The sequence below is a fragment of the Podarcis raffonei genome, chromosome 2, assembly GCF_027172205.1.
Source record: "Podarcis raffonei isolate rPodRaf1 chromosome 2, rPodRaf1.pri, whole genome shotgun sequence".
NCBI classification, from domain to species: domain Eukaryota; kingdom Metazoa; phylum Chordata; class Lepidosauria; order Squamata; family Lacertidae; genus Podarcis; species Podarcis raffonei.
The window spans coordinates 81111789-81134022 of record NC_070603.1 but is presented as its reverse complement, the minus strand read 5'-3'; the positions used below and the strand labels follow the sequence as shown (position 1 = coordinate 81134022).

At 43.1% G+C, this 22234-nt stretch overlaps 1 protein-coding gene across 19 annotated transcripts in view; it reads left to right on the top strand.

Moving 5' to 3' along the window:
• WNK2 (WNK lysine deficient protein kinase 2) overlaps positions 1–22234 on the top strand; it is a 112894-nt gene that overhangs the window by 10391 nt on the left and 80269 nt on the right. The window lies entirely within an intron of this gene.

The window sequence follows — 22234 nt, the reverse complement described above, 5'->3', positions numbered from 1 at the left end:
TAGTCAGGACTGTTTTTCCTATCAGAATTACAAGTACATACAGCCACAATCATGCTCTTTCCTAAGCACAGCATGTATCCCCATAACGGTTGTTAGGAGGAATCTAAAGCTTAAAATGTAAAGCTGTGCAATTGCTCAGGTGTATATAATTCCAATGCATCTTTTTAGGAAGTACGAGGATGCAGAAATTCTAATTAGTTGTAAAGAAGTATGTTTAATGTTATAACCATGTTTTGGAAAGTGATGAGTATATGCTTAAAAAGTAGGGTAGTTATGATGTGAACCAGGGGGCCCTACTATCCAGTAAGCTGAAGCTGATTTCTTCAGGTGGTGTTAGAGCTGGCCCCAGAAAGTTTGCTGCCTGAGGCAAAGAACAAGATGGGGTTTCTTCCCCAATCCTAATACAAAAGTTGACTGGACTGGCAACTGAATCTTACTTCTGTACCAATGAAGCGATGGAGACATACACAGCTCTGTACTCTAATGGACAGGAATGTCTGGAAGCATTCCCTCCCAGCAGCTGCCACCTGCGGTAGTCACCTCACCTTGTTTAATGGTAGAGCTGGTTTTGGGTGGTAGCAGATGAAGGCAGCAACTGATGTCTGAATGGTGCAGCTATAAAATGTATAGCATAGAGGGTGTCAGTGTGCCATTTGGGTTCTGCTTCAGGCAGCAAAATGTCTTGGTCCAGAACTGTTATGAACCGATATAGCAATGTGTCAGCTGCATGAGCTGTGCTTAAATAAAATGTCACAATCCTGGATGAGTAATGAAAAGCCATTGTTGGGAAGGTAAACAGCCAGAGAGTAATATGAGCTTTAGTCCCATTTGCTGGTCAGTGGTTTTTGCTATAATAGGACATAAAACACTTTTCAAGGATTCTGTACGGCTTCTAAGGATAGAATCTAATATAGCGCGCTCTAGTTTTGGTCTACCTAGAGTGATTATTTTCTGCATCTGTTTGTTTTTCGATAGAAACTCATACATGCTTTGATTATTTTAGTTAATAGAGTCTTGAAAGAATCAAACAACTCTTTTATCAAAGTAAACTAATTCTATAAGAGGTTTAAGCCAATGGTGAGCAGGTATTGGAAACAAGATGGAGGAAGGTCAAAATGTCAACTTTTTCCTAATAGGATTTTCTGAGATGTAATGTTAAATAACTCTTACACTGACTTAATAGATGCCTTAATTGCAGGGAGTCAAACCACACTTGATCTTAAAACTGAAGCACAACAGAACCTGTAATGGGTTTATAGCTTCAGCAAATCTTACTGGGATGGGCAGACTCTTAGTTGTTGTTTTTGTTTGTTTTTTAACATATTTTTAATTAAAGATTTCTTGGTTTACAAAAGTATGTGCAATGTCTCTTTTTTCAAGTTACGTTTTCTATAGATCAGTTTCATATGTTGAGACATTAGTGTTACATTAGGGAAAAATGGGGGAAAGAGATGGAGGGGGGCATGGTGAGTGGGGCTGGGGCTGGGTGGTGATGCTTCTATTCTACTTAATGTATGCGTAGGATTTTGTGTCAGCTTCGCTTGTGCAGGTTCTCTTTAATATTCGCATGTGTTGCTTTGGTGGTGAGAGAGGTTGGGGTTGGCCTAGGGCGTGGTTGTTTGTGGTTGGCTGTGGTGAACTTTGTTTTCATGTGTGGGGGTAGGCGGGTGTTTTTGTATCAGGTTAGCCATATTGATTCAGATGCTATTGGCGGATTCTTGTCGTTGTCTTGTTGGGCTGTGTATGTAATAAAGGGGAGCCATACCGGGGTGAAGGCGTCTTCTTCTATTTGTCCCCTTGTCAGTTTCAGTTTATTGGTTAGCTTTTCTAGTAAGGCTGATTCCCATACTATTTGATACCAATGGCCCATTCTTACTCCTGACAGGTCTCTTCAGTGTCTGGCTATAATGTTTCATGTTCCCTCATCCTGCCGGTCTGATTTGTTTCTGTCTGCATTTTTCAGGCTGATTTTATTTGTTCTTTTGAACTTGTTTGTTATGGTACATTTTATCAAGTTATATAAACGTCTTTACGATTCTGCCCATCTTCGAATTGCACTTCACTTCTTGTCAAATCCAAAAGCTTAATCTGTGATTTCAAATTTGCATCATTTCTCTGTTGTTGGCTTCTCATGCTCTTTATCTTTGGAGTGTCCCATTTGTGCATTGCCAAAAAAACAGGAATTACTGCAGGAAAGCCTGGAGTCAGTACTGCACTGCCCACCCTCTCAACAGCAGCGTTCCTGTTGTTCCAGGACGGGTGTTGTAGGGTTGCAATGATGCATGAACAAAATCAGTTCAGCACTCCTGCTGGTGCTCCGCTGCAACTTTGACCTTGTTGCCATCCAGCACTGCCCCCCACCCCACCAGGGGCGAAACTAGGCTTTATTTTACTTGGGTCAAAGACAAAGTTTGGCACCACCCATGCACATTTGCACACACACACACACACACACACAGGCTGGGAGCCTCAATGGTGCCCCTCTGGAGGCTTCACCTGGAGCAACCCCACCCCCAGCTAGCCCCCCTATAGCTACAGCACCCCCCATCATCCTAATAAGTATCAGCAGGAGGGTAGTAGTGTGGCATCACTCCACCACTGTGGCTACTCTTGAAAAAAAGAGGAGGAAATGCATCATAAAAAATTACTGGAATTTAAATACAAATACTGTACTACTCACCATATGGGCAAACTGTCACCTGTGTTCCTGCTTGGTCTGCTGTTGATGTGTAGCTTCAAGGCCCATGCTCACCGCTTTTATGATTCATTGTCTTCAAACTGGACTTGGACTAGAGAAGACTGTCTTCTATAAAGTAGGGCACATGGCCATCCTGCCCATCTCCTGTTGTTACAACATCTCTATAAGGTTGGTTTTTCATGCGGTTGGGAGATCTATCAATTGGATGATCAGTCACCCAAAACCCGAGGAGCATTTCCGGATGGCAGGACTTAAGTTAGCGATACAGTCATTACTTCTAAAATGTTTAGAATGTCATCACTAAACACATGTTCTGTTGACGCAACTGTGACTTGTAAACATATGCAACACAGGTTCAGCAATGTAACAAAGTGTGGGTATGTTTTTTTTAGTGAAATGTTGGGGGTTAAAAAACTTAATGACAAGTAGCAGGTGTACAGCATTAAAACATTTGGAAAAAGGGCAGGCAGTCCAATCCTCATCCTCAGGTTTGGTTGCTGCATAATTCTCTCTGTTAGCCTTTCAAACTCGGTGCAATGAGACTAGATCTTTTGATCAGCATGAGATGAAGCATGGGCCTTTCTGCTTTGATATAAACATTACTAGTCAGAATAATGTAATTTAAAGTCCTACTGATTTCAGTATATAGAATTAAACATTAGTTTAACTAGATATTAACATTTTAAGAAAGAGAGGCATCCTGGGAAAATTTTTACTTCATCTTACGTTAGGAGGAAGGTGGACACTTTTAAAGTTTGGGGCAAAATTGAAATATGCAACATTTGTTAGTTTAAGTATAAAATCTAAACTTTATTTTTACTTCAAGAACATGACTGGAATATAGTCAATGGCCTATAAAATACTACAGTTTGTTGTCATTATGAATAAAGTATTAATTTAACTTTTATAAAAATTATAGTTGGAAATATGCTAGTTTTCGAAACTCTTAAACTGCAGTAAATAGCTCTTATTGTCTTCATGTCTGTCAGTATTGAGACAAACAGTAATAAAATTTATGCTTTGCTATATCATTTAAACCCAACATCACTTTATATAGGTTAGGGCAGACTTTGATGGTGTTGTATTTTAAAAACTTAATGGTCAATGGGGATTATAAAACAGGATGTAAGTTGGGGGATATTACCTAACTGTATACTGAATATTGTAATAAGAGGAAAGGCATTGACATGTCACTCATGGCATGGTGCCTCTATGTATTGATCGGTTGTAATGCAGTTAATATATTTTCTTGTGTAGAGCTCTGATCATGCTTGTATGTTATTTCTGCAAATTACGAGAGAGCATTGGGACGAAGAAAAAATATATATGAAAGAAACCAGTGATGTAGTTCAAGCTGAATGTTGCTGGTGCTGTGTGGACTTGTTATAAATATAATCACTAGTGGTATTTAGAAGTCTGCTTAATAGCTATCATGATTCAACTGCTTGATACACATTTAACTAAGGTTAGGTAATGACAGAATCAAAGCACATATTTATACAACAAGCATTAATTTATGTTATTTGGACAAACATAGCGTACAAATTGGCAATTGTACAAGAGCTTATGAGTAGCAAGCTGAGTGAGTATTTCCTTTCATTTTGGTGTTCACTGCAAGTCAGTAAATACTTAATAAAGGGCTTTCAATCTGTTTAGAACCTTTATTTTCTTTCTCACCATTGACACATTAATAGAGAAACACATTCTCATGAAATGCTTAGGCGGTTTATATGCACAAAATGGAATAATTATTGCTCCCTCCTGCAAATTTTCAGCGGATAAGCCAGTTTATCCTTGTTATTCTTTCTGACCAATGCCTTGAATTGTACTGCCAACATTAAGAGCACACAACCTGGCTTTAACTGGCAAAGTAGTTGCTGCAGCTGACCCTAAACATTAATTTGCCATTTCGATGGAACCCCGGATTGGGTCTTATAGCAATAATAAGGCTTGAATGCTAACTGTAGTATATGGAGCTATTTGTGTACCATGATTGAAGAAACTGACTTGATTTTCAGTATCACATGCTCAGTCTCCAGGCCCTTTATATTCCTGGACAAAAGAAAAAGCTTCCCTTACAAGAAATGGCAAAGTTAAATCACTCTGGTAAGATTTACCTTCTGGTTGACTTGTAGGTTTAATAGCCAAAGTCTGTGTAATGTGCAGATGCAAATTGGCTCCAAAGGTTGGCTTCAGCAAGTAGAAAACGGGGGTATTTGAATGTATGTATATACATGTGTGAGATTCTGAAATAGTGGAATTATTTAGGAACGGATATAGTTGCAGGTATAGAAAAGTAACTTCACATCTTCACATTCCAGAATGTACTGCTACTCTTTTTGTTAAGCAGGTGAAAACTAGTATTTTTACAAAATCAGTTTTCTGTTAAAATTGTCTTCTATGACTATTTTAAGCCAGTTTTTTCAATCTAAGGCCTATTGGAGATAAACAGAGTTAATGCAAGCTGAAAATATTACTCAGAAGATGTGTACACATTAAGGAGTATATGTCTTGTTTATTTTTATAAACACTCCTCTTAGTTCAGATTATGAAAATCAATACTCCCATCCTGGTGCTAGCCATCAATTTTAGATCTAGTGGCTACAGTACTAAAATAAAATATACATTTACTCCTATCTGTAATGAAGTATTGACTGGACTAAGGTTATCTGTGTTTATCAGAACTCTTATAAGAATTATTTCAGAAAGGAATTACAGAATATTGTGAAACTATTTAGGATTAAACATGTCCCTTGTTAGTTTTGTTGTTGCCATGAAGTTAGAGCTGGATAATAATTCAACAGCTGTTACTAAAATGCCTTGTGAATGGCGCTTTAGGCAGTTGTGGGATAAAGATTTAAGTTTCTAAATAAAATGGTAGTATATGTGGGAGGGTGAAATGTCAAAAATAGAATGCAGTTCTTTGTGCTTCTTTTTCTCATTTACAATGTGAACATGCCATAGTTGGCTGCTATTTACATGCAAAAAGAAGTCTAAAGTTTAATATTTACACTAGTTTTATTGTGTCCTATCCCAACACAGAGCTTATGCAGACTAGGGTTTAGTAGAAGGCAGAGTCCATCTATATTGCTACAAGGTTGTGAAGGGAGTGAGTGCATTTGTACTTCCACTTTTCTCTTTTGCAATTGCCAGGATAGTGGTAGACTAGGATATGGGACCCAAGAGCAGCAGTGAAGGTGGCAGAAGGGCACTGAGCATAGAAGCGCATCAGAAGAAGAAGAGGATGAAGAGGAGGAGTTTGGACTTGATATCCAGCCTTTCACTCCCTTTATGGAGTCTCAAAGCGGCTAACAATCTCCTTTCTTTTCTTCCACCACAACAAACACTCTGTTAGGTGAGTGAGGCTAAGAGACTTCAAAGAAGTGTGATTAGCCCAAGGTCACCCAGCAGCTGCATGTGGAGGAGCGGGGGAAGCGAACCTGGTTCACCAGATTACGAGTTCACCTCTCTTAACCACTACACCATTCTGGCTCCCTTGCAACAAAAACTTTTATTTAGCATTTACACCAACAGTCCAGCAGTTACTTAAACTTTTATTTACCTTACAATATTAAGACATTAAACAGCTACAGTGCAAACAAATGCTATTGGCAACTTGCAAACAAAGAGTTCCGTTGGTTTCCTATAGTTTCCTATAGTTCCATTCCAGCCTGAAACTAACTGGAATGGAGTGAAAGAGAAAGAGAAAGATCAGATTCTGAAGCCAATAAATGACACGCAGCTTCAATGAGGTTTCCTGGGTTTCTGAGTTGGAAGGGATGGTTCTGAGATAGTGAATGAGGAACCTGTGTCAGGTTCAGGAAGACAGCAGAGAAAACTATATGGTGAAGACACTAATCTGTATCTCCCCAGCCACATTGGATCCTTAGGCCAGAAGATCTCCCTATTGTCTTGCACAGTCCATGTTTATGCACCTACTTTGTGAAGGGGTGTTAATGGTAGTATGAGGGGCCAGGAATCTCAGACACCTACCTGTTTGTGACCAGTTGCGTCCTCACTCTGCCATTCTGTTATACTGCTTCAGGAGTTAATTTTGCCAGTTAGAAGACATTTCAGTAAGTAAACAGTGTATAAATCAAGTAATAATAAGAATAATAAAAAGTCTTACACAGGTGCAGTCCATGTATGTAGGAGGAGCCCAAGTAACAAAGGAAAGCCTCCTTTTCAGTTAATCCACGGTGCCTTTGCTATAATTATTTCACAGTTAGCTGGTTACATACCAGCGTAGGGCCTCCAAACCCTGGAGAGGCCTTTTCATGCATGCCACATCTTTGATTACAATTACACAAAGGCAGTGTGTTTCAGTGTCATTGGGGCCAGCAACTAAAACACTGATTGAAACCGTTTTTGGTCTCAGGACACACTTGAAGCCTTTATGGCCTGCCATGGAGTAGCAAATAGCTCTAATTACAACCTGGCATTGCAATCCTCCAGTGACCCATGTTTGAATCTGTGCCTATACTTTGCAAAATACAGAGAATACACAGAAACAGCTTTTTCTTTTTTTGCCTGGGCAAAAGAAAAGTGTGTTTTGGAGTGAATGATAGCTGCTCAGAATGATCCTTGAAGCTACAATTGTTGCATTTTTCCTGAGCTAATATGAGAAACCTAAATCCTTTGTGACTATCTCTTTCTCAAATTCTTTACTGGACACTGAAATGAATGGGTTTTGAGCTTGTCGCCTTTGTACCAAAACACATTCTTTACCTGATTCTCTTATTGACACACTCATGTCTAAAAAGGTCCAGCATCCTACTATAACTCATATACAGTAATCTGACCCCTAGGCCTTATCTACCCTCATTTTCTTCGTTTCCTCATTGCAGAATCATAGTTGTCTCAAACAGGTGGAAACACATCACCAGTTTGCCTTAGCCTGCACATGGTGACACACGCATGTTTGCAGCGAGCTAAAAGCAGAGGAATAAAAGTTTGCCATTACTGCTGTAATGTTTCTGTATACCCAAGGTTGTTGGGGGAAAGGATGTAGTCTGAATAAAACTGCTGTTGAACTTTGCTTTTAAGTTCTGGCTCAGAACAGTTCATTCTACTTCATGTTCTTTGCTGAAGGACAGTTCTCCCTTTGGGATTATAAAACAATGGTATGACCCAGTCAAACCATCAGACCATCTAGCTTATTATTGTCTACTCCAGTTAACAGCTGCTTTGTAAGATCTGAAGCCGAAGCTATGCTAGACTTGCAAGAGAATAAAGCTGAAATGCTGTGTCCTTCTGTTTGTGTCCTCATACTTCTACAAGGTGTTCTGACAAATTCTGTGCGTGTTAAAAATTCTATTTTTTTGTGTGCATAGATAAGTTTCAACTAATAGTATTTTGTTACTTCTTGTTTTGTGAAATATAAATATGTATTTTGCAATTCACAAAAACCAACATTAGTGTAATTTAGGTTTACTGTGACATTAGCTTGTCATGCAAGGTACGCCTGCTGACCATCCCTTTTCTTCGCAAGTATTAGAGGTGTAGGCTTCTTTTAAAAATCTAGAAAAATGCAACCTGTGCTGCTGATAGAAGTAATACAACTCATGCAACACGTTGGTGACTAAGATACATACAATAATTACCAAAATAATTATACATTCTTATACACAAAGTGTGGGTATCTTCATGAACTTACCTAAAAAGTTAAAGAAAACAAAAGACTGAGAAAAGCATTTGAAAAATCCCTTGAAACCAGACATTATAAGTTCATCTTAAGTTGGGTAGTTCATAAGTCTCTGTGGCTTTACACTAGATTTTGTATTTTTTTCAGAAGATTGATAAAGAATGTGTAATTATTTTGGTAATTATTGTATGTATATTAGTCGCCAACGTGTTGCATGAGTTGTACTACTTCTTTTAAAAATCTGGCTACCCTAGTTTAAAGTTTTATGTTTTTTGTAGGATTGAGGTCACCAGCCTTCTTTCTTGGTTGAGGTGGTTCCCCTTTAGTTTAATTGTTTCCCCATTAAAAGCCCAAAAGAGTCCTAAAACCCACCCTCTTCATTTGGGCAAGACTAGATGTCTGTCATGCACCCAATTATTTGGCTAGCACCAGATGATCAGCCAAACTACAATGTTGCCCTTCAGCTTTGGCAGTGGCCAAACACCAATCCATCTGAGTCCAAATGCCAGCGCAATTCTTTGGGAGAGGCCAGACACCCACTTCCACTCCATACTATTACAATAGAAACTACCAATGTCAACACAACCTCTATTAAGTGCTCTTAAATTCCATCACCAAATACTTTGAAGTTTACAGTAAGATAAAGCAAACATATAATCTGAACTGGGTTAGCTAATAAGTGGAATGTGTAGTAAATAAACGCCCCATTGAAAGTTTGATTTGTGGTGTAGTACAGAAAACATATGCTATGAAATGAACATACACAATTTACCTTTTATTTTGAGCACATTTTAAACTGCTCACATTTCTCGTGATGGGGTAGAGCTGCCAAATTCCCGATGTGGGACGATATAAATTATTGGTATCATGCAGTAAGTTTTATGAGACTTTACATACATGTGTTTATGTCACAACTTGCAATACTTTCATGTCTGGTAGGCTTTTGTTCAATGAATATCTCTTAAAAACTCATCACCACTTAGCTATATGAAGCTCCTAAGTACTTAGCTTCTATTGCCAAAGCTGATTTTGCTAATGTTAAATACTGACGTCCGCACTATTTTTTTTTTATTATTATTTTTATCTAAATTTTAAAATATATAATATTGCCTATTAAATTATTTCCCCCTCCTGATACAGTGCAGGCAACCAAACCATCATCTTCATATAGTTAATAGGCCTTTAAAAACTCTATAGGGAACATAAGGTTATTGTGAAGCTTTTAATTTTGGATCCTGACCAAATGGAGATAATGGTTAATCCTTTTATCTTTTTTTTTGCTGCTGTGGCCAATGTATAAAAGTAATGATCAACGCCAAACATTAGTATCCTGTAAAATCTAATATAAAATCTTCTAAATTAAAACACTGACTCCATAAGTCAAGGTTAATGACTTGTATTAAAAGAAAATACAGCTTTTGTAGGAGGATAGCAAGATATGAAATCACAGTATGCAAGCAGCAATCACAATACTGAACCTGTCAAATAAAGGATTAAAACCTGTCACTTCTTAATGCAGTGTTTTCCTAATCCCTACTGGTAACCTTGCAGAGCAACAGCAAAATATTGTCTTTAGCAGCCAAGTGACTGAAAAACAAAACCTGTTTCCATATGTTGCCTTCCAATTGTCTTTCATTACTGCCAAATGCTTTGGCTGAGTCAAAGTTTCACCTTCATGCAGGGACAAATTCTTGTAGACTGTTCAAACCTTAAGACTTCTGAAACTCCTAAGTAGATTGCCTCGATGACTTTAGTCCTGAACCATAATTCAAGGTGCACCCTAAGCTAAGGTTACCAGACGTCCCTGTTTCCCGGGGGCAGTCCCCAGATTTACAAACCAGTCCCTTGACAAAATCCTATCATTCCTACTAAAGTTGAAAAGTGTCCCCGGATTCATTGAAAAAAAAATCTGGTAACCTTACACTAAGCCATTTTCAAAATGAGATCTCCAACTCTTGCAAGGCTTTCCATAGCTGAGCCCTGGACTTTGTTTAAATCATGTAATAATAAATAAAGAACTCTGTGCTTCACATAAGCTGTTGGCCCTCCACCAACAGTCAACCGCAAACACCTAGAACTGGTTACGTATTTTTTCAACATGGCTTCTAGGCAGTTTTGAGCCTCAGAACCTTTTTTTCTTTTTTAGAAATTAAACATAGGAGCATGCATAAAATGAAATTAACTGTGTTTCTGTGACTTAAATCTACTACCGTACATTTATTATTTAAAAGGTATAATCTGCGAAAAAGGGAAATAGTTTTTTAAAAATCTAGCCATGCACTAACATTTAGCCTTGATTCACGGACACTTCTCTGGATTTCCATAGTTGTCCAGAATATACAAGTCTTCCCAGTAAGCATCCATAAATGCCAGTTACCCTACCAATAACTTTGATAGTTATTTAATTCTGAATGTTGCATGACCTTCATACTCAAGTCTCAGACCTTATTTCCTGATTTTAAAATCCTCTGGCAAACATTTGCCTCACCCTCTTGCTTGTTGGTCTTACTAACACTTTTTCGCCTTGTGTTTTATATGATTTCTGAGCCTGACTACCCACTTCCTCATGAATTTGATCCTGAACTGTTGTTTTTAACCACAACGTGTGTCTATATAACTTGCATCCTGGGTCTGGTTGTGCATAGCTCTGATTCTTCTTTGGACTTCTTCCTTGCTAGTCTACTGTTCTTCTTAGAATAGTAGCATCTGATCCTGCTTGCTTTCCTTTCTGAAATGTGATAAGATGTGATATCTGTAGGAACGGAAGCCCTCTCTTGCAGAGAGCAGTGATTAAGTGGGTATATAAGATGCGAGACAATCTTAGGTATCCTGATCCCAAGCCATTTGTACACCAGTATCAGCACCTTGAACTTTGCCTGGTAGCCAGCTGGCAGCCAGTCAAGCCTTTCAGTATAATAGCAATATTCTGTCTCGGTGAGCATTGCTTTTTGCAGTAGCTGCAACTTCTGGGCTAACCTCAGAGGTGGCTTCACAAGGAGCACATTTCAGCATTGCAGTCTAGAAGTCAGCAGTGCATGGATGACAGTGGCCAGGCTATCCCAGCTGCATCTGTCCTAAGCCAGGGAGGTTATCCAAACCTCTAATTACAGAGATTGGTCCATTAGAATCCTCAGAATAAGCTGCAGTTTCTTTTAGGATCTATTATGGATCAAATAGCTGAGCTACCCAGGTGTGCAATATTCCTCTTCTTTATTTTAATAAAGCAGGAATGCTGGTTAAACAGCATATTGATTATTTGTTTCAATCAAAGATTAGCATAACAGATTGTGCTATTTTTTGGATTTTGGATTTAGAGACTTCATGTGTACTTCACTACAAAACTTAGGGGAAACTTGGGTTTCTTTGCATGCTGATGCCCTGCCCTGTCCCTGTCTGGAGGACCTAGTGGCAAAAAAAAGCTAAATCCCTAGAGCTAAGAGGTGTGGGAGGGAGGGCATCAACATGTTTGCTGCTGTACCTCTAGCAGCTTGGGGTTCACACAACCTCGGTTTCTGTGCCCTTTGACATGCAGGATGCCATTCATGCTATAAGGCAAGAATCAACCGTAACGTATATCAAAGGAATTGTAGGCTGGGTCCTTCGCATGCCCTGTTAATGAGTATGGCTAACAGTGCCTGTACTTTACACCCTATCTTCCTCTGGCTCAGCTCCATCAAAACCAGCAGTGTTACCATCTCTTCTCGGTGTGTATGCTTTTCTGAGCTGATCTAAATGCTCAGGAAACAATATATGGCAGCTTCCCCTGGAGACGGTACCAGTTCAGAATGGAACTGTAGGAATTGCTCCCAGGTACAGCAGCAACAACAGCAACATAATCCCATTGCCTTTGGGAAGTTGATATATTGTTTTGGGAAGTTGATAACTTTGTTGATGATGCATGTACACGTGCACATTCACACATGAAATCACAGTCTAAAATGACCACATGGTTTCAGAAATGTGTAATGTATTCAAAATATGAAAAACAGTGAATCAAGTATTGGGGTGGGGGTGGGAGAAGAGCACGTTGGACACTTTGTGTACAGATTTCAGCCTTATAAGTCCTTCCTGATTTTTCTTCTAAATGCTTTTGATTTCAAAAACATATGTTTGGTAAGATGCCAGTTCAAAATGAAACACTGCAGTATGCTTGCCTGTCAAGATAGGACAAACTTAGACCACCGAACCTTGACGGCGTTTCTTTAACCAAAAATGGGCTTCTGTGCCTCTTGTGTAATCGGAGAGCGAGTATGGTTGTCTTTAGCAAATGCATAAATCATTCCCACACTATATTTCTCTGGAGGATAATTTGCTGTCAGCGTCAGCTTTAATTGTCTCTTTATCCATGAAGGCAGATGGGAGAGTTAAGCCAAATAAGGGTGTACTGCTATTTGGCTTACTAACTACCAACAATCACATAAGATAGGTGGGGAACATTATGTGGCACTACAATGTTAAAGTTTAGGTTTCATGTCTCTGTTTCAAGTGCTGGTAGGTGCTCATTCTGGCTTTTAGAGAATCATCCAGTCACTTGTGCAGGATTCATTTCCACATCTTGTAAAACCCATGCAAGACCGGTGGAAAGTGCATTATATAAACCTCCATAGCATGGTTCATCAACAGTATGCCTGCTTCAGCTGCTTGTTTTGGGATGTGTCCTGGAACATGCTTTCAAACAGCTGATGCGCTATGCACCTCATCTTGGATTCTAATTAGGGATCCAGTACTTGGTTTTGCCAACGCGGGCCACTAACTCAGGGCTCAAATAGCAGTGCAATCCTTTACATGCCTTCTTTAAAATAAGCCACATTGATTTCAGTGGGACTAATTCCCCAACAAATTGTGTATAAGACTGCACCCTAACTGTGATGTGAGAAACCCATGATCAGGATTTCATGTGGGATTTCGCCAAACAGAAATGCTAAATTGGGACAGCACGACTAGCCTAAAGCTTTCAGCTCCTTAAGTTTGCCCAGAGCCCATTCGCAATGCAGGGAGGAAAAAGCACACAAGTACAATAGCAGCGTCTAGGAAGGAACGATTTAAATCAGGGAAATAGCACAAGAGGAAAAGGTTAAAAAACTCTGCCCCAGCACTGCTTCCCTGGTCAAAATAACAGCCTGATGTAGAATTATGAATGAATACAATTGAGGACCAAAGAAACTACCTTAGTAGAAGTATATTTGTTCTGAATAAGGTATCCCCCCACTCTGAAGCAATTTCCAAATGTAATTCCTAGTGTATGTAACACTATAAATTTGTTTGGTAGTTTGGATTATATAATATTGATGAAATGACCTCTGGTCAAGGCCAGCTCTAACACAAGGAAGCTAAGGGGGTTTGTTAATTTATTGTTGTCAGTTTATCTAATATGAAGAACCTCCTTTTATTCATGCACTTTGACAAGAGAACAAGAATAGCTGTTTCCTGGTATACCATCAATCAGTGAATTTCTTCTAGGCAGTACACAAACCACAGTCAACACTTGGAACAGGTAGTGGGACTATATTATGCATGACTGTGTATGACACAAGGTGAAGGGCAGGTTCTGTGTCATCTGAAATAGTCATACTCCTGCTTGAGTAAAATGAGTAAAACATCCCTCCCAGTTGTCCTGCCCTCGCTCATCAAGGGTATATATATCCATTTGTTTATCCTCCTTGCATTAGTACACTTTGACATGAAAACAAGAAACCAGTATACAAACCACAGTTATGGTTGGAACAGGCAGTGGGAATATAATATGTGTGGCAGGGAATAGAACAAGCTGAAGAGCATGTTCTGTGGGATCTGAAATACACATATTCCCACTTGAGTAAAAAGTTTCTCCCAGATGACCTGCCTTTCCTCTTCCATCGAGGACATATCCGTTTGTTTTTACTGTGAGTGCAGTATTAATGCACCACCTTAGACTCAAGTTTCTGAAGGGGAAAAGCAAAACAGGACTCTCCCCCCCCAACTTCTTACCAGAATGGTGGGAGCACATTGGGTGGTGATGGCTCCAGAGCGTATCTTCCTCCCTGAAATCTGGCAGCACCCACGGCTGCAGCTGCCTGAAGGATTTATAAATGGATTTATCTTTATCTTTGTCCATCTGTTCTATCTTAATCAGCTGGTTAGAGTAATTAATGGGCAAATTATTTATCTAATAATATTCTAGATGAAATACTGTGTATTCAAAAGGATGACAGAACTGCAAGAAAGTTCAGTTAAATTGACTTGAGCAGGCTATTTTTAACCACAACTTATTTCTGTCACAAATGGATTGGAAACGTGAATCTGTTTAGTCTGAACTAAAGGGGAATAAATCAATATATTGGGTGGGTGTGTAGCCGTTTCTATGTTCAGGTCACCTTCAGTAAGGACCCAGTTCTGTATAGTCTATTTTGTTACAGTTACAGACATACCCCACCCTCATAAACTACAGCTGCCTCTCAATCACACATTTTCCATTTCTCTCTGCACCTCAATATCCCCAGGCCATTCCCTTGTTCCCAAACCATATTTTTGCTTAGCATCCTATTGAGCATTTCCCTGGAAATATTCCCAATGTTTCATAAAAGCTTATGTTTTACCACACACAGCTTTTGTGCAGAGCTTTCCATTCCCTGCTCCTTCCCTCAGTAGGTGAGTCACTGAATAAATCACCCAGTATCCTTAAGGAGGTTAGCTGTAGCTTGGGGTCTGTTCTCCACCCGCCCCAGCACAAAATTTACTGGGCTATGCATTTAAAATTAAAGCCTCTTAATATCATCTCACTATCTGTAAGTGTTTGCTTTATGTGGTGTGCATGGTTTGTGAAAACATAAAGGTTATCATTTGTGGTGATGTTGGCTTACTCTTTGTGGTTGTTTTGGCTTGCTCTGGGTGAAGCACTCAGCTGAAAACCACAACTAGGTGGAGTTCCTTTGTGTCACATAGAAGCTGAACTTTTAAGCCTCTTACAGAGGACTTTGGCTTGCTTTCAGTGTCATGTTCACCCTTGGGGTGTTTATACAATCTGAATATGAACTTCGGCAAGGGCATTAGGCCAGAAGTGATCTATAAATACTCTTTGTATGACTGGGACATCATAGTCTGAAACAGCATTTTATTTATACACCCCCCCCCCGCACTTCTCAAATGGGCTTTTGTGGTTCTCAGAATGTTCCTATCCTTTATGAGCTGACATTGTGTTTATCATTTGTAAATTCACAGTTAAATACCCTAGCTGTATTATACCATCACACACACAAGATCAAGGTGCATTCTGCTCTACTGGCCTTGATGTATTATTCATTATTTTATGATTATAACTTTGAAATAGCATTATAACTTACTGGGCATTTCAGTATATCCTGCCACAATTGTTTTGCCAGTCATACACTGACTTTTCAGATAAATTGGTGGTAAAAGGTATGGTTTTAAGTATATTGAATGCCTTTCTTATTGTTCATCATCAGAGTGTTGCTTACTTCCACCATATCTTTCCTTTTCATGCATGGAATTGCTCCAGCTTCTTCAATTTTAAAGTGGGGAAGTGACTTAATCAACTTGGCTTTAGATTGGGAAGAGAGCAGGGCAGGAGGGTTTTGCCATCCTTTCTGGCTTGCATGGGATTTCATTCCATTGTCAGAATCTTTTGTTATGTAGAAAAGAAGCTGCGAGGGTGCCTTGTTACTGATGGTGGATCACTGTGGTTGATGACATCCTGTCAGGAGTAATGGTGCTGCGAGTGCCAACTGCATCAATCTAGCCTTGACTCATTACAACAGATATGCCCCCCAAGATGCAAACAGCTGCCCTGATTGAATAGATTGCTACTGTTGCTCCAGGCAACCCTGGATCAAATCACTCTTCTAATTCTGCTTGATGAAAGCTACAGAAAACCAAGCACTGCACAGCAACAGCAGTACTACATTTTGGACCATCACTTAAGGAGAGTGGAAGCACTGTGTTACTGTGTTGCCTTTGAGAAATGCACAGTGTTTCAAAGAAACCTTTGGATTACGTACTGATAGCACACTTTGATCAATGTGAAGAATCTTTAGGTCAAGGATAGAGGAATGTAGCTCTCCAGGTGTTATTGGACAACAACTCACATTATCCCTGAACACGCTGGCTAGGGCTGATAGGAGTTAGAGTTCAGTAACACCTGGAAGGTCACAGATTTTCTACCCCTGCATTAGTTTATAAATACTTTGCACTTACAGGTGATGGAAGTATTTTCTGTATGATCTGAAATCGGCATCCCAGTCTTAAATATAAGGCAATGAAAATTCACCATGTAGATATTTTTGTATCTTGGCATTCTAAAGAAAGTAAAATATATTGGTGCTAAGATAATAAGGGCTATCTTTTTAGTGTTTCTTATTCATCTGTCAAATTACTTTAAATATCTTTTGAACAACCATATCTCTTAACAGGATTTTTTTTTTAAATTGAAGGTGGCATATTGAGGTATTGCTGCACTGAATGAATAAATTATGTGGGTAGGTGGTAATTGTGCTTGTAATATAGTGAGCTATACTTCGTTGAGTTAAATGCCCCCCCCCCCCATGTAGGTACTGCCAAATACTTTTCAAACAAAATTCCATCTTTATTCTGCCCAGTACTTATTAATTGGGTAAAGGACTATTTTCAGGTATCTTTCTAGTTTTTTTTTTTTTTTTTTTTTTTTAGATAAAGCTCCTCTTGAATCCAGGATTTTGGTGTAAGATAATTTCTGTAATGAGAATTGAGCTTCTGGGTCAAACAGCCTTCACACTTGATTCAAACTTGACTGAAACCTATTTAACAGCGCCCATATTTAATGGATAAAAGAACCATTAGTAAACACTAGAAGACTGTAGCCAAATAATTGATAGGTTAGAACAAATTACCTTAAATTCTGTCTTCACCAAGTCATGACTGTACTACTTTTTGGGCTGCTGTTTCCCCCTTAGAGTTGATCGGGGTCAGCAAACTTTTTCAGCAGGGGGCCGGTGCACTGTCCCTCAGACCTTGTGGGAGGCCGGACTATATTTTTTTGGGGGGGAGGGAACCAATTCCTATGTCCCACAAATAACCCAGAGATGCATTTTAAATAAAAGCACACATTCTACTCATGTAAAAACACTCTGGTTCCCGGACCGTCCACGGGCCGAATTTAGAAGGCAATTTAGAAGGCAATCCAGACCCCGGGCCTTAGTTTGCCTAAGGGGTTGATGGTCATATGCTGCTGTTATGTACTGAGTTGAATAGGATCCAAACTGCAGCAGTCTGATTGGTCCTAGAACAATAGGATCCAAAAGGCAGCAGTCTGATTGGTCCTAGAACAATAGGATTCAGAATGCAGCAGTCTGATTGGTCCTAGAACAATGCAGCAGTATGATTGGTTGGCAGGAACTACCCAATCATGCTCCAGATAGAAGTGAATCCACAACCTGATTGGCTTACAGTAGAATTCCGGAATTAGCCAATCATGTGCAGCCCATTGTGTAAATAATGTATATAAAGCAGATACTTTGAGGGGACATTCATTCATTCCTCCTCACCACTATGAGCTGAATAAAGAGCATGAAATCACTTCGCGACTCTGAGTATATTTCACTGGCGACGAAGGTGGGATCCCGCTGAGCTGACTGCCACACACAGCACCGCAGCACCGCCACCTGCCGCACCGCTGCCTCGCACCGTGTATCCAGGCTTCAGCTCCGGGACACAAGGAACTCAGAATGGCAACCGACAACAGCTTCTCGCCATTCAACCCAGCATCTGGAGACTGGGAAGCGTACGCCTCCCGTTTCACCTTCCTCCTAGAAGCCAAAGGGGTCACCGACGAAGAAGACGCCAAGAAGAGGGCGATATTCTTCAGCGTCTGCGGAGAGGAGACGTTTGAAATCGCCCGGGCTCTCCTTGCGCCTGAAGACGTCGCTACTGTTCCATACAAAACAATAATGGAACAGCTGAAGGGGCACTTTTCGCCGCAGCCCTCAGTGGTGGCTCGTCGAAATGCCTTCTACGCAAAGCGGCAAGCCCCTGGGGAAACCATAACTGGGTTTGTGACCTCTCTCCGCCAAGCCGCCCGGTTCTGCAACTTCTCAGAGCTGGAGAACATGCTTCGTGACCGCCTCGTCGGTGGCCTGAAGGATGAGAAGCTGCAACGACGCCTCTACGCTAAGAAGGACCTAACGTTCCAGGTCGCTCTGGAGGAGGCCCTGGCAACGGAAGCTGCCGAGAGGTCGACGCAAGAGGCACGGCCGAGCCGGCTGTCCCAACCGAGGGTCCACCACGAAGACCTCACCGACGACTCAGGATCCGACAGGGAGGAGGTGCACCGAGTACAGCAGCGCACTCAAGCAGCCCACATACCACAGCTGCCTCGACGAGAAGGAGGGAACTGCGCAAGCTGTGGAGAAAGTCACGAGAGGAGGACCTGCCGTTTCCGCAACGCAGAGTGCAGGCAGTGCAGAAAATTGGGACACATCGCCCGGGTGTGTCGGGCTCGGCCCACCCGACGCCAGGCATCAGATGACCAATCCAAGAGCCCCAGGTCCCGGGGCCCAACGCACCAAGGCAACTCGACAGAGCTCACGGACTTCCAGGTATACCAGTTGCCCCACCCCAACGTAGAGAAAATTTATGTTGACGTACAGATAGAGGGGGCCCCATGCCGCATGGAGCTTGACACGGGTTCAACTCTATCCATAATCTCGGCAAGGACCTTAAGGAAACTGTGTCCTACTGGGGGTCCCAAACTCAGGCCGGCCCCATTCACCCTCCGGGACTTCCAAAAACGTAAGGTCCCCACAATGGGGGTGGGGACCTTCAGGGTGCAATACCGAGGGCGGACGCGGCAACTGGACTTGCTTGTGGTCAAGGGCCCCTACATTAGCTTACTGGGATTGGCATGGTTTGGACCACTGGGGCTAGCCGTCACCGGGGTGAACCACACTAGCTTACAAGTGGACGTGGACGCCATATGCAAGGAATTTCCGGGGGTTTTCGATGGGAAATTGGGACAGTATACGGGCCCCCCCATTGCTCTACAGCTTGACCCCGCAGTACGACCGGTCAGGCTCAAGGCCCGCCGGGTCCCATTCGCCCTGAAACCCCGTATAGACGAGGAATTGGACCGGCTCGTGGAGCAAGGAGTGCTGGAGCCGGTGCCTAATGCCCCCTGGGAAACCCCAATCGTCACGCCCGTCAAGCCTAATGGTTCAGTCCGCATCTGCGCAGACTACAAATGTACCATAAACAAGGCCCTCACGGCCCATGCATACCCAGTGCCAGTGGTCAGCCATGTTCTTGCCACCCTGGCTGGGTCGAAAATTTTTGGCAAGCTGGACTTGGCCCAAGCATATCAACAGCTGCCAGTAGATGAGGCCACAGCAGAGGCACAGACGATTGTGACACACAGAGGAGCATTCAGGGTAAAGCGGCTGCAATTCGGTGTCAGCGTGGCACCAGGCATATTCCAGAATCTAATGGACTCTCTACTTAAAGGGATTCCTGGCGTCACCCCCTTCTTCGATGATGTGTTGATTGCCGGGCCCACACCAGAGGAGTTTGAGGACCGCCTCCGCACCGTTCTGCACCGTTTCCAGACGGCGGGTCTCAAGGTGAAGCGGGAAAAATGTCTACTAGGAGTGCCTCAGGTGGACTTTCTGGGATTTATGGTGGACGCAGAAGGGGTCCACCCGACTGGGGACAAGGTACGGGCCATTTGTGATGCCCCAGCGCCCAAGAACAAGACTGAACTTCAGGCCTTCTTGGGACTATTGAACTTTTACCATTCCTTCCTTCCCCACAAGGCGGCGGTAGCAGAGCCCCTACACAGACTCCTGGACAAGCGGGCCCCTTGGGTGTGGGGCCAGCGCCAGGAGGCCGCATTCCAGGCAGTCAAGGACTTGCTTGTCTCAAACTCGGTCTTGGCACACTTCGACGAGAGGCTGCCGGTGGTGCTAGCATGCGATGCCTCGCCCTATGGAATTGGCGCTGTCCTGGGACACCAACTCCCGGATGGAAGAGAGGTACCGGTGGCATACTTTTCCCAGACACTCAACGCAACCGAGCGGAACTACTCGCAAATCGACAAGGAGGGTCTGGCAATCGTGAAGGGAGTAAAAAAATTCCATGATTTCTTGTACGGGCGGCCCTTCACCGTGGTGACTGACCACAAGCCGTTGCTTGGCTTATTTGCCCCTGAAAAGCAGACCCCCCAAGTGCTGTCTCCTCGCGTCCTCAGGTGGTCAATTTTCCTTGCCAGCTACCAGTATGCACTGATTCACCGTCCAGGGAAGGCGATGGGCCATGCGGATGCCCTCAGCAGGCTACCACTACTGGAAACAGGCCCCGACCCAGCACCTGCACAAGAGGTTATGAGCCTGGAGCTGCTTCCCGACCGCCCCATTCAGGCACAAGAAGTTGCACACCATTCCAAGAAAGATAGGGTCATCTCCCGGGTCCTGGACTGGGTGTGGAGGGGATGGCCCAGCAGCAGCCCCGGGCCAGAATTCGCCGGCTACACAACCCGCAAACATGAACTGTCGGCCCACAAGGGGTGCCTGTTATGGGGAAGCAGGGTCGTTGTTCCCCAGCCCCTCCGCAAAAGGGTCCTCACAGCCCTACACGAGACACACCCAGGGGTAGTAAGAATGAAGGCCCTTGCCAGGAGTTATGTGTGGTGGCCGGGGATCGACGGAGAGATAGAGGCCTGGGTCAAACACTGCCAGGCCTGCCAAGAATCCCGCCCAGATCCCCCAAGGGCCCCAGTCCAGTCCTGGGAGTCCGCCCGAGCACCATGGTCACGCCTGCATGTGGACTTCGCTGGCACCTTTCAGGGGAAAACATTCTTCATAGTGGTGGACTCCTACACCAAATGGCTGGAAGTCGCACTGGTACCGTCCACTTCTACGTCCGCAGCCATCCGGGTACTACGCAGGCTGTTTGCAACCCACGGGCTCCCTGACACTCTCGTCTCAGACAACGGGACTGCATTTACGTCAGGAGAATTCCAAACCTTCACAGCGCAGAACGCCATCCGCCACATCCGTTCGGCGCCATTCCATCCTGCCACCAATGGCCAAGCAGAACGCATGGTGCGGACCACCAAGGACACCCTTCGCCGCATGACGCAAGGGGATTGGGAGTACCGCCTTGCCACATTCCTTCTAGCACAGCACAGCACCCCCAGCTCAACAACTGGCCGGAGCCCCGCTGAACTACTAATGGGTCGGCGCCTTGCAATCAGATTGGACCGCATTCACCCCGATAGAGCTCAGGATGAGGTAGTGGTGGGGGAAGGCAGGAACCCCCGGACCTTCGAGGCCCAGGACCCAGTGTACGCAAAGAATTTTGGGGCAGGCCCAGCATGGGTACCCGCCACAGTCACCAGGGTCACTGGCCCCGTGTCGTACGAGGTGCTAACAGATGGGGGGCAATGCTGGCGCCGCCACTGCGACCAGATACGGCGACGATTCCCGGGAGAAAACCAGGAGGAGGAAAGGTCAGAGGAGTCCCAAGGGAACAGAGGGGCAGTGAGGCCCATAGAGCACGAGGGGCCAGCAGGAGAGGCAGAATCAGTAAATACAGAGAGGACCTGCGAGGCCGAAAGGACACCGGAACCAGAACCACGACAGAGCGAGCCGGTTGCGCCAGACCAAATAGCCCCATCACAGCCAGCATCCTTGGAACACGAGCCAGAACCTGAACCCCGGACCAGGGAACACCCCAGGCCGCAACGCACACGTAGGCCGCCAGCGTACCTCGAGGACTATGAATGCGACCTCCCGGGCAGGACTGGAACTTAGAGGGGAGGGGTGTTATGTACTGAGTTGAATAGGATCCAAACTGCAGCAGTCTGATTGGTCCTAGAACAATAGGATCCAAAAGGCAGCAGTCTGATTGGTCCTAGAACAATAGGATTCAGA